This window comes from Dama dama, chromosome 5, assembly GCF_033118175.1.
Source record: "Dama dama isolate Ldn47 chromosome 5, ASM3311817v1, whole genome shotgun sequence".
NCBI lineage: Eukaryota > Metazoa > Chordata > Mammalia > Artiodactyla > Cervidae > Dama > Dama dama.
The window spans coordinates 64,651,777-64,665,711 of record NC_083685.1 but is presented as its reverse complement, the minus strand read 5'-3'; the positions used below and the strand labels follow the sequence as shown (position 1 = coordinate 64,665,711).

General features: G+C 33.0%; 1 protein-coding gene across 3 annotated transcripts in view; it reads left to right on the top strand.

The window, feature by feature from the left end:
* FBXW7 (F-box and WD repeat domain containing 7) overlaps positions 1-13,935 on the top strand; it is a 215,993-nt gene that overhangs the window by 61,246 nt on the left and 140,812 nt on the right. For 2 of the 3 annotated variants that reach the window (XM_061142504.1, XM_061142503.1), the window contains exon 2: positions 2,995-3,041. The exons of the other annotated variant lie outside the window; for it this stretch is intronic. The gene's annotated coding sequence lies outside the window, so the exon portion shown is untranslated. The remainder of the gene's footprint in view (positions 1-2,994; positions 3,042-13,935) is intronic. 3 annotated transcript variants of the gene reach the window in all.

Sequence of the window (13,935 nt, the reverse complement as noted above, 5' to 3'; positions counted from 1 at the left end):
CTATTAGTAGAAAATCATAAGGAATCATTTCTTGGTAAAGTTTATTTTTACATTGAAACTGTTCTTAGAACTTATTAACACAAAATAACTAGATGCATTTAATTTACTTTTATGCAGCTTATAGAAACAAATACATTGTTAGGAGATCCAGATTTTCAAATTATTGAGGTATAGACCATTAGTATGATGACCTGGAGTTATTTAACTGAGAAGTGATTTTTCATCTATTTTATAAAAATAAGCTTAAAAAATAATAATAGAAGATAATTTATATACAGAAAAGTACAGATGAGCTTTTGTATATTGATGAACTTTTGCAAAGTGAATACACACACACACACACAGAAATTTGTAACCATACCCTAGTTCAAGATATCAATTAAAGCCTCCTTGTGACCTGTCCCAGTCAAATAACTCGTTCACCGCAGAGTTTACCATTGTGACTTTGTGATCAGAGATTAGTTGGCTTGTTTTCGAATTTGATTGGCTAGAATTATATATGCGCTTCTTTCCCCCCCACCCAGCGTCTCTCATACAGCATTGTGTTTGTGAGATGTGTCCTGTTTGTGTATGTATCCTATTTTGTGTATGGCATTAGTTTTCTCATTTTCACTGAGGTTTAGGATACCCTTGTATGAATATACTAAAATTTATTTCTCCCCTCTGCTGCCAATGGACATTTGTGTCATGTGTAGTTTTGGACTGTTTAAATAATGCTGCTGTGGTAAATCTTGTACGTATCTTTCTGTGTACAAATATACACATTTCTATTGACTATATACCCAGGAGTTGTATTGCTTAGTTGTTGGGTATATGTATTTTCACCTTTAGTGAAGTTGCTCAGTTGTGTCCAACTCTTTGCAATCCCATGGACTGTAGCCTACCAGGCTCCTCCATCAGTGGAATTTTCCAGGCAAGAGTACTAGAGTGGGCTGCCATTCCCTTCTCCAGGGGATCTTCCTGACCCAGGGATCAAACCTAGGTCTCCTGCATTGCAGGCAGATGCTTTACCATCTGAGCCACCAGGGAAACCCTTAAAGCCTTCACCTTTAATAGATATTTCCAAATAATTTTCCACACTGGTTATACCAATTTCCATTTCTCTGTGCAGTGCATGAGAATGCCGTTTGCTGCACATGCTTGCTTACGCTTGGTATTCCCTGATTTTTCGGTTAAAACCCAGTCATCTTGGTGGGTAGAAGTATCTTGTGTTGGTTATCTGTGTTTTCTTGAGGACTAGTGATGTTGAGGACTGTTTCAATATGTTTGTTGGTTTTTGAAATTATTTTTTATAAAATTTTGTTTGGTCTTCATCTTAAAAATCGGGTTGTCTTTTTCTTGGTGATTTAGAATGTTGGGTTTTTTTTTCCTCTTTTTTAAAAAAGTATTTTGTACCTGAGTCCTTTGGACATGTGCATTGAGAATATCTTTCCTACTCTGTAGCTTGCATTTTCATTTGAAGAACACAACTTTTTAAGGAAGTCCAATTTGCTGTGTTTATCTTTGTCTTGTTTAAGAAATCTTCATCTGCCTCAAAGTCATGATGATATTCTCCTGTCATCTCACAGCTTTATTGTTCTAAACTTCATTGTTTAGGTCTCTAACATGCTTTTTTCTTCCTCCTTTTCCATGGCCTGTGGATGGATGTGATTGATTTGATTGATTTTGATTTTAACAGTAGTGGTGATAGAAAATGTTTTTATTCTATTTGTATTTGTGGTATTGTAATTTTTGAATGGTAACATTTTTTGCTTGTTAAAGTAGATGATTTTTTTATTCTGTTGGTTCTTTTAAAAAGGAATTTAAAAACATCTTTTAAAAAATCTAATTCTAAAAGGCAGTTTTACTATATACTATGTCGCATTCTGTCTTATTTGTTTTGTGTTTGAGGAGTCATAGTATGATGCTTTAAAGACATTGGGTTGTGCAGTCAATGACAGCTACTGTATATAAGCAAGTGAATGAATCTCTCTAAGACTTGGTTTTGTAATGGAGAATTAATAAGGTGATTAAAAAAGAGATATAGAACCTTTTTCAAATCTTGAGCAATGTGCCTGGCAAACAAGAGCACTATAATATTTAGTGCTTAATCTTGAATTTTTGAACTTTGTTTTGAAAATTATTTTGACTTGAAACTTGACAGAAAAGATACATAGTATGTTTATTATAAAATTATTTACAACTAACTTTTGTAAGTCATAAAATTAATTTGTAAGTTTATGCCTTTCTTTGAAATCTTTTAATTTTTTTTAGTGTCAACATAGGGTAGATTTTAAAATATTTCCTTATGCTGATTTTTTAAGTAAAATTTAATACTTTATGAAGTAATCTTTCCATCTCATTTAGTCACTAAGTCATGTCTGACTCTCTTGCCACCTCCGTGGATTGTGGCCCGCCAGGCTCCTCTGTCGGTGGCTTTCCCCACGCAAGGGCACTACGGTGGGCTGCTGTTTCCTTCTCCAGGGGGTCTTCCTGACCAGGGATGGAACCCAGGTCTCCTGCATTTTCAGGTGGAGTCTTAACCACTGAGCCATCAAGGAAGCCCCTTCTGTTTCATTGTCCCCAATTCTGTAGGTGCTAGAGTTACATTTTCTAGTTGCTACTTAAAAGATGTTGGTACCTAGATACTAGGATGCAGAGCTGACATTGTATATGATAATTGGGGACAATTTAATATATGAATGCTTTTCTGAGAAATTGTTAGCATGCTGTTGTCTTGGTCTGTAATTTTTAAGATCTGATTTGTTATAGAGCTGTCGATATCCTGATAATTCATTAGCTTTTCCATTTAAACCTTGAATTATTTATAAGTTTAGGAAAAATTTTGTTAATCATTTGGCAAAGTTCAGCAGGTGCTTTGGATTTTAAAGTAGTGTGGAAAAACAAATTGCTATTATGTAAATGGGATTCCTGGGTAGACTTTATAGATCAGGGGTAACTTATGAAGTTGAGAAATTACTCCTCATGTATTTGTTTATTTTTTTATTATTTTAGGGAGTCTCAACCATCAGTGAGATTTTTAAAAGGCTATCAAGTATTTGGTAAGTCTGTATTCTCCATGTTAAATACTTTGCATGTTACTTAAGTTTACATGTATATTACATTAATGACATTTATAATAATAGCCTGTGTAAATTATAACATATTTCTTTTAATTTTTACCTGGTACTTGAATTTCTTCTCTTTATACTTATTCTGATCTTCTTCTGATTCTTTCTTTGTATCAAGAAAATTCTTCTAGTGTGCAGGCTGAGTATTAAAAGAATTCAAAGAAAATAGTCTTCATGGAAAGACATACTAATATATTTTGTGAATGAAACAGGATTTTCCTCTCATAAGATATTTGTAATAGCTGTTACTAGCTATTGATACTAGTACAAACACAAAGATTCTTTAGCTATGCCTGACTTTACTTTAGGTCCAGTTCATCACAATAAGCCAATGTGAAGACTCTGATCAGACCTTACACTGTTTCTTAGTAATAAGCATTTTAGTATGAATATTTGATAGGTGCCTGTAAATCAAAATCATAAACTTTTGATTTCTTGAGATGGTGCTTTACATTTTTTATTTTTGAGTGAAAGTAGAATTAATCTTAGAATGTGTTTTACTTCATTGTATAGTATTTTAGATTTTTGTGCTATGGTGATTATATAGACATTTAACAATGTTTTGGTTACTGATGATAGATTTAAAAATTATTAGATGTACATCAACAATGAGAGGGAAGTACTGAGGCATTGGTTGCTAATCAAGTGGCATATGTAGTTTTTTATTATTTTAATATAGTCAATTAAATATTTTTAAAATGAATACTAAGAATATTAGTATCTTGATTAACTAAGAACATTTCCTAGATACATGAAGAGATATTTAATAATAAGCATTGATTTCTTTTATTATACTTTTTAATGTGTTTGAAAAAACAAATTTTCAACCAAGTGATATTTTAAAAATTCAATAATATTCATAGTTGATATAAATATTCAACAAATTATACTACTATGTTGAATATTTATAATAAATGTAACATTGTTAGGAGCAAATGATGCTACAAAAGTCTCTTATACAAAATTTTACTACTTAAAATATGGTAATTGATTTCTGGAGGTGTGGTAATTGATTTCTGGAGATGTATTAAGTAGAAAAAAAGAATTCCTGGTGGCCCAGATGATAAAGAATCTGCCTACAATGTGGGAGACCTAGGTTTGAGCCTTGGGTCAGGAAAATCCCCTGGAGAAGGGAAAACAACCCACTCCATTATTCTTGCCTAGAGAATTCCATGGAAAGAGGAGCCTGGTGGGCTACAGTCTATTGTCACAAAGAGTTGGACACCACTGAACAACTAACACTTTCCCATTAAATGGAAAAAGTAATTTATGGCCATTTTTTTCCCCCATTGATGCAAATAATTTGAGTTACTTTGAGTGAAGCAATCTTTGTATTGTATGTATTTTATTTTAGCAAATTTTTAGTATATTCAGAGTTTCAGAGTTGTGTAATCATCATTGCTGTCTAGTTTTAGAAGTGTTTCCGCTCCTCTAATACCTTAGGTAACAAGTAATATAGTTATTTATGAATTGCCTATTTTGGACTTTTCTTTTTTTCTTTGTCTGTCTCTCTCTCTTTCTCTTCCCCTCTCTCGCCCACCAAGTCTTAATTGTGGTGTGCAAGATCTTTAGTTGCTGAACGAGAACTCTTTTTTTTATTTACGGCATGTGGGATCTAGGTCCCTGACCAGGGATTGAACCTGGCCCCCTGCATTGGGAACATTGGGCCTTTACCACTGGATTGCCAGGGAAGTCCCTGGACATTTCTTGTAAATAGAATCATACAGTATCTGTCTTTGTGTCTGGTTTCTTTCACTTAATATTTTCAGAGTTCACCCATGTGGTAGTGTGTATCATTCATTTTTATGGCCAAAAAATACTCCATTATATACCTCATTTTGTCTATCCATTTATCAGTTGATGAATTGTATCTATGTTTAGGCTGTTAGGAATGCTTCTGCAGTGAACATTCTTATGTAAGTTTTTATGGGCACTGTAGTTTCACTTCGTTTGGGTGTATGCTTGTAGGGACAGAATTACAAGTTAGTATCGTAACTGTGTATCACTCTGAGGACTGTTGAAATGGATGTTAGTCTCACCACAGTGTGTGAGAGTGCCAGTTTCTGCACACTCTTTTCAGACATTGATTGTTATGCTGTCAGTCTTGTTTGTATTTTAGTCATCCTGTTGGATATGAAATGGCGTTTCATTGTGGTTTTGATTTTCATTTCTGTAATGACTAATGATGAGCATTATTTCATGTGCTTATTGGCCATTTACATATATTTTTTAGAGAAATGTCTGTCCAAATACTTGGTCCAGTTTTTAGTTAGGTTGTCTTTTCATTGTTAAACTATACACATTCTTTATATATTCTAGGAACTAGCCCTTTATGAGATAACATGATTTGTAAATACTTTCTTCCCTGTCTGTGGATTGTCTTTTCATTTTCTTTCTGGTGTCCTTTGAAGCAAAAAAATTTTAATTTTGATGAAGTCTAATTTATCTTTTTTCTTTAGTTGCTTATGCTTTTGGTTTCATATTTCAAATTATATTTAAATAAATATTCATTTGATAGTATAGGTTTGTGACAAGGTTTTAATTATCCCAGGGCTGTAAAGCATCGACATTTCTTGTGGTTGACAACCAAATCCCAAAGGAAGCAATTAGCCTTGTATTTGTGCTTCAGTTCCTCAGCTAATTGTTTTAAGCAAAACATTATGTTTTGATCTCATATGTTGCCATGAAAACATTAGCTGTGTGTGATATGTATATTGATAAAAGTCTCATGAATTCATAGTTAATATTTTGGATTGGAGAACTAAATAGTTTACCATAGTATTTATTGCATATTTGGTTTCATACCTTAATAAATTATTGCTTTTTAGGTTAAGAGTATTATCAGGGTTATTTTAATCTTTCCTGTGAGGAGAAAGTAGATTTTGAGAATTGTATTGATTTTACTCTTGTGCAGGTTATTTGTAGCAGTGATATTTTGATGTTTTTATAAATCTACAAATGGAATATGTATGTTTTTCTTCTGCTTTATGAAGTATGTGTCTTTTTAATTTTTATTGAACCATTTTAGTTTTTTACTTTTTTACATTATGGGTTTTTTTTTTAATCAATTGAATGCATATTTCAAAATGTATTAGCCTATAATGTTGTCTAATTTAGTTTTTTAGAGAAATGCATGTAACAGTGGAGTGTCACTACTCTTAGATTGGTTTTCTGTGTAATGGCAAGATTGTAATATAGTGTAACAAATAATTTTTATTTGGGGAATTTACTTTTGTATCTTCCTTATTAATTAATACTATTCTATGTTAACTGCAAATAAAAGTCTATTTTAATGAAATTTTATAGAGCTAGGATCATTTATATTCTTTTTGTTAGTTGATTTTTAATCATAGTGTTCATTGGTGAACAGTCACTTAAGTGCCCATTGGATGGGTGATTCTCTTCTTTACGTTGATATGTTTATAGTTTGTGTTGTACTATCCACCGACATGTTGCAATGGAAAAGGAAACAAAACCTGAAATCTCATTCATAGTGGTGTTAAATTTTCAACTGTGATAAAAAATAAGGAAAAGATTTAGCCGAGAGAGTTACCTTCTCATGTGGTTGTATGTCAAATATGGTGATTAAGAGGATTTTGATGACCTCTTTTATGACTGAATTAAGGCAAAAATGTCTTCTGTGCACTCTTCTTTCCCCCTTCCCTTCTCTTGTTCTGTAAGCTTACTAACAGGATCATTAAATACATATTAATTCTCTTTTAGTATATATACTTGAAATGAGGTTCTAATATTTGTAGAGACATCTTATTCTTACCAGGGTTTGAAGAATTGCCCTTTAGTTAATCCGTAATTTGTCACTGAAGTCATTTAGGGGCTGCCTTATTCTACAGGGGCGGCTTCTCAGCACATGTGCTAGAGTTTGCCCCTCCGCTGATCTCTAATAGCACCTTGGAGATATTGGTCAGGGTTATATGGGTATAAACTATTCTACATCAGAAGTGCCTTTCACTGCTCTCTAATCTTACTCAGGAAAGCTCAGCTGGACTTGAATTATTCTAAATGTCACACTGGTTTTTGCACAAATGTCTGAAAGCTATCACACAGTAGTACTGACTGCTTTTTTCTCCCAATATAGTTACTATAGTAACCACATTATGCAGAGAAGTTTTCTTAAAAGCTTTTTCCTTAAGAACTTAACTTCATGCCAGGTTCTCTGCCTTAGCACACTTAATCTTGAAAAATATCTTCTTCTCTTTCTCTATCCTTCCCATTCTCACTGAGCTTGTTTGATTTATAATTGACTCTAGGTATCCAATTTCTCATTTTCTAGTCTGCAGTTTGACTATTGTTTCTATTAGAGTTCTGCTTCCTCAGATGAAATTAAGCCAGTTTTCTTACCTTACCCAGGTAGGAAGACGTTGATTAGGCTGATGAGAGTGTTCTCTGTCATCCCCAAGATATGACTAAGTTCCAGTTGCTACTCTGTGTCTTTCCTTTTCTCATCCTGTCCTATCTTTTCCATTATTTGGTATTTTGCTTCTTACCATTCACTTCTCTGTTGTCTTCTGCAATACTGCCGCGATATATGCATGTAAATAGTTGTTGAAATAGTAAATGAAATTGTTATCTAAGTTTCCCAATCTGTTTAGTCTATTCTTTTTTTTTTTTTAAGACAACAGTTTTAACCATTTACTTGATCTCATATACATGCCCAATAACATCTTTGACCAACTCTTGTCTGTACCTGTTAATATTAGTTATCATATTTTTTAATGTTCTGTAAATAAGGTTCACAGAGGCTATGATCTGCTTGTAACTTCACAGGTAATGGTGAAATTGAAAGTTAAAGTGATGCCATCACATGTCTTATGGTTTTCACAGAAAACCTCAGATAGCAATGATCAAATCTTGATAAAATATTGAAAGAAAAACTATTTAAAAGCAGCAGGAAATGACTGAAAGTAGGTAAAAGTCAGAAGAGAAGTTATACTTTAAAGCCTGAAAATGTGTCTGAGTTGTATTTTTGTGGCTTCCTTGCTTTTGGGTGCGTCCCAGCCTCCTGTGTAGTTGCAGTTGTGCAGAACAGAAGTTAGACCTCGCCAAGCAGCTGGAAATTTATTGAAGGAAATCCTGGAAGCAAGTGAACCACAGAAAACTAAAAAAATACTGCCCTTTCCATCTGTATAAATTTGCCTATTTTAGATTTCATATATGTGGAATCTCCTCCAGTATTTGTTGTTTTGTGTCGGGCTTATTTTACTTGGTGTAATGTTTTCGAAGTACATCTATGTTGGAGCATGTGTTAGAATTTCCTTCCTTTTTATGGCTGAATAATATTCCATTGCAATATTCCACATTTTATTTATCTGTTCATCTATTGTTTGACACTTGACTTCTCTTCACTTTTTGGTTATTGTGAATGATGCTGCAGTGAACTTTGGTGTTACAAGTACCTGAGTCCTCTTTATTTAGCTTTTTGAGAAGCTCCCAAACTGATTTGCATGGTGGCTTCACCATTTTACATTACTGTCAGTGATTTGCAAGGGTTATAGTTTCTCCATATCCTCATCAGTGCTTGTTATTTCTTGTCTGTAGTACCTTTCGGGGGCAGATTCCTTAGGATTTTCTACATAAACAAAAACAGCCATGTGAACTGAGACAGTTTTACTTCCTTTTAGTCTTTTTTTTTTTTTTTTATAATCATAGATAGGACTTTCATAGATACTCATTATCTGGCTGAAAAAGTTCTTTGTTGCTTGGTTTTGTTTGTTTATTTTAAATCATTAATGGTATTTGATTTTATCACTGACTCCTGCATCTGTTGCCACAATCATATAGGTTTTCTCTTAAACTATTAATGTGGTTGAATTACATTAATTATTTTTCATGTTAACCCTACATTCCTAGATAAACTTTACTTTGTCAGAATGGATTATTGTTTTTATATATCACTGAATTTGATTTGCTGAAAATTTTGTCAGAACTGGAAATTGTCCTCTTTTCCTCTATTTTGTGTAATACTAGAATATTTGTATGCCAAGTCGATAGTTTGTATAAATCTGGTATATGTTTTCCTTAACTGTTTTATAGAATTCACCAGTGAAATAATCTTGGTCAGGAATATTTTTTGATGGGAAGTTTTAGATTTATGGACTTTTTATTCTTAATGGTTTTATTTTTTTATGGGTAAGTCAGCTGTTTGAGTAACTGATGCTTTCATAGTTAATCCATTTTTCTGTTATGTAATCTGGTTACTGGGTTGGATTTTTTTCTCTCTTTTAAAATAGTAATTTTACTCATTTAGTTTCATTGGGTTAAACTAATGAAGAGAACTACATCTTAAGCTTTAGTGAATCTTTTTTAAAAGTAAATATATATGTATATGAATTGTCTTCTGTTCACACATATGTCACCTAGGTTTTGAATTTCTTTTGACTTTCTTTGAATTTTGAGATTCAGATTAAAAACAATAAAGTATGTTTTAATATTTTGGTTTCAGTGCTAAGGAGAACTTTATTGTAGTTTTGTACTATAGAATCCTTATAGTAGCTTTCTGTGTGTGTGTGTGGGGGGGGGGTCCTATGTTGTAGTATAGTCTTGTCAGAAAACACTTGATTTTGTTTGATTTAAGATAGGTGGATGCCAGACACCCCCCACCCCCACCCCTGCCCAATACATTTACTGCTACCCCAGCACAACCTCATTTCTGATCAAAACATATTTCTTTCCCAAACTGTGATGTGAACTTGTGATGATCTGTAATAGTTTTAACCTAACTCACAGTATACACAGTAGGGAAATTTGAAAAATACCCAGATCATTAAAAAATAATTATTTAGTATATGTTCTCAGTAGTTTAATAAGTTTAAAAAATTCCTGTTATTGCCTGTTTTGAAATTGCAAAGTTTAAAGGTTTTTAAAAACTTTTTTTGAAAGTTTAAATCTTTAAATCTATTCTTTATGTGCTGTTACACTTCTTGAAATTTGTCAGTAATTTTTTTTTTCTTCTTCTAATGTCACATAAGATTTGAATTCCTGGGACAAAACTATGGCAGTAGTGGGTAATTCTTTTAATATTACCACTTCTTTCCCTTCTTCAGTTACATAGTTATTTCCTGGCAAATGTCTGAAAAGATGTTTTAACACAAATTTGAAGATTTTTGTAGGTATAATTAGCAGATAATTTGTTTGGTTTTGGCTAAAATAGTCTGAGTTGGGGGTATATTTCATTTAATTTGAGTGTAGTGGTATATACTTATATGGAGATCAGTCATGACCATGTTAAATTTAAGATGCCTGTGTTAAATTAGTGCTAACTTTCCCATTGTAGGCAGGTGTCCTTAGCTCCAGTGGCTCTGGGCATCATGACAGGAATATACATAAAGGGCATATACAGTATGAAATACACATAGAGGGTGTATACAGTATGAAAGCGTCCTTGATGGCCACTGCTAAAAGTATGAGTACACTAATACTAGTAGTAGCAGAGGAGACACCAGGTTTGAAATTTGAAATGTACAAAATTGGAACCAAGTGTGTGGAACTGTTTGCAGATACACCTATCTAAAACTGTAAGGTTACATTTCCATCCTATGCATTCAACACGTTGGTCCTTCTGTATAGAAAATAATTGATAATATAATATGTATGATTGTATAATCACCAAATGCTTTTCCTATTTTAGTTGAAATAGCATATTTAATAAAATTAAAATATGTGATTTCATCTGCTTATTGGAGCACTTTAGTAAAGCAAGTGTGAAATGATAGACTTCTGATTTGAAAGTAAAAGGTGTATTCTTTTGTTATATTTACATTTATTTAAGAGTTAAGATAAAATTCAGATTAAATTAATAGAATGTGAAACAAAAATGGTTAAAGATGTGCCATGTATAATTAAAATGTTATTCTGACATTGTAAAGTGAATTGTGACATAAAAATGTTCTGATCATGCAAAAGTAGTAATTCATTTAAGAGGAAAAACTAAATTATAAACAAAAGTAATAGGCTTTTGGTATTTTGATAATACAGTTAATGAAAAAAGCAATCATATGAAAATACTGGAAAAATATTTAAATGACTTACTTATTTGAAACAAAATTCTCTGATCAGTGAATATAGCATAAAACTCATAACCCACCAAGAATGACATTGATCACTGTTTTATCTCTGAATGCCTTAAATTTAGGGTATGTAAGATTAGTTACTGCACAAGAAAACGTGAATTAAAATCTCATTTGTATATGAGAGAGGATTGATAGTTTCCTCCTACTTGTCAACTCTCTCAAAAGTTTATGTGACAATCCCAGTAACAAGCTGTGAAACTTGAAGTTTATAAGCTTGAATAATAAAAAATAAATTTTGTTCAACTGTGCTAGAGGAAAGACTAAATTATTTCCTCCTAATGTCTGGAAACATTATAAGCTTTTGTCACGTGAAAAGCCAAGCAAAGAGTGCTGTGCTGTGCCTCAGTCATATCCGACTCTTTGTGACCCCATGAACTGTAGCCCGCCAGGCTCCTCTGTTCGTGGGGATTCTCCAGGCAAGAATAATGAAGTGGGTGGCCATGTCTTTCTCCAGGGGATCTTCCCAACCCAGGGATCGAATCTGGGTCTCCCTCTGGATTCTCTGCTGTCTGGTAGCCTATCCCTTCTCCAGGGGATCTTCCTGACCAAAGAATTGAACCGGGGTCTCCTGCATTGCAGGTGGATTCTTTACCAGCTGAGCTACCAGGGAAGCCCCAAGGAAAGAGTACTCAACCAAAAAATATAGGAACTATGGCATAACAGAGTTGTGTCAGACATTTAATTAAAATGCTCTTTTTCTGGATTTATTTATGGACTTGTCAGTCTTTTTAATATTTTGTTATTTTTTCACATTCCTAATATGTATTCATGTTCATTTCTAATTTTGTACTTATAATTCTATATCCTTTCTTTTCAATCCTCTAAGTTTTAGAAGCTTCAAGACCCTTGAAACTTAGATGTGCCCATATTAAGGGGGTAGAGCTCAGATGCAAGTGGGGTCTGATGGGCTTGGTGGGGAATGGTTTTGAGAGACTGTGTTTCTGAAGAGGTGGCACTTGAATAAATACCTGATTAAAGGCATGGAGAGAACCTTGTGAGTGTTTGGTGGAAAGAGCAATTCAAGGAAGGGCACCATAAGTTTAAAACCTGTTGTGGGAATAAGTCTTGTGGTTATTAAGAGAAGGCTATAAGTTTGGAGCGCAGTGATTGGAAATGAGATTGAAAAGGAAAGCAATTGTATACTTAAAGCAATTATATATGGTTTGGATAAAAATTTAAGGAATTTAGATACTGATTGGAGAAGTCTTTATGTTTTCAAATTGGCAATGAAACTTTTTCAAGTGCTTTCTTGGGACCTGTTTGCTTTCATCTTTTCAGTTCTTCATCCATACCCACTCTCTTAAAATGCCCAATGTAGAAGGGTACACATTGTTTCTAAAATTCATTTTCCTTGGATGAGAATTTTAGGTGTAATTGTAAGGGATCCATGTGCTCTACTATGTTGCTTTTACTATGGAAGGTGAGGATGAATTTTGATTAGAAAAGTTGGTGTCACTACCACATTAACACTTAGGTATTAAGGATCTAGGATCTGATTTATTCTGACTTGTACTTAGTATTCCATATGAAGGTTGTACTATAGTTTGATGTTTATCCATCCTCTTAGTGCTAGATTAAAGTAATTTTGAAGTTCTTAGTATCATAAAAAAGGCTGCAGTAAGCAACCTTGTTAGGTTTACTTCAGTACTCTTGCCTGGAAAATTCCATGGATGGAGGAGGCTGTCCTCCCCGGTAGACTGTCAGGCTGCAGTTCATGGGGTTGCAAAGAGTTGGACATGACTGAGTGACTTTACTTTTTCACTCTTCAGTATTAGGATAGCTAACAAAAAGTATAACAAGGCTTTAAAAAAATGTGATAGATACATTTTTGGGGTAAGTTTTGGACATCTTTTTGTAAGTTTTTGGTAATTCTTTCTACTGTGAACTATTTATATATTCTTATTTTTTCTATTAAAATTGTCTTTCAAAAGTATAATCTGGTTATCATTTTAATACTTTGGATTTTATGTCACTTTCAAAAACATTGTCCCAGTTTCTTGCCAGTTAAATTCTTTTTAAATGGTATTTTATATTGTATATGGTGTTTAATATTGTTCAATATAGAAATGGAAACGTTCGATAAATTATATTACTGGTTTCCAAACTACTCTGTGGAAGTAAAAATATAGATTCTATAGACTAAAGTTTTCTAGATAAAAAATTTTTGATGTTTATTTATTTTCTCATTAAAAAATTTTTTTTTCAAACCTACAGTTGAGAAACTATTATAATGAAACCTGTATACCCTTCACATAGACTCAACCAATTGTTAACATTTTGCCGCATTTTTTTCTAGGCTGTATCTCTTTTTCTGTTCATACCCATATCTACATTTACATATATACATATAATCTTCTTTTGATTACACATTTAGAAAGTAAATTTTGAGCAAACAGCTGGTTGCCAGAAGGGGAGGGGGTTGGAGGAAAGAACTAGGTGAAAGAGATTGAGAAGTACAAATTTCCAGTTGTGAAATAAATGAATTATGGGTGTGAAATGAACATTGTGGGGCATATAGTCAATAACTATGTAATATCTTTGTATGGTGACATATTGTAGCTAGACTTACATGGTGATCATTCTGAAATGTATAGAAACATTGATTCATGTATTAAAAGGAACATTCATAGTGCTATAGTTCAGTTACACTTCAAAAACAAGCATACATACATAGAAGAGATCAGATTTGTGGTTACCAGAGGTGGGGAGGCTAATTGGATGAAGGCAGTTAAAAGATA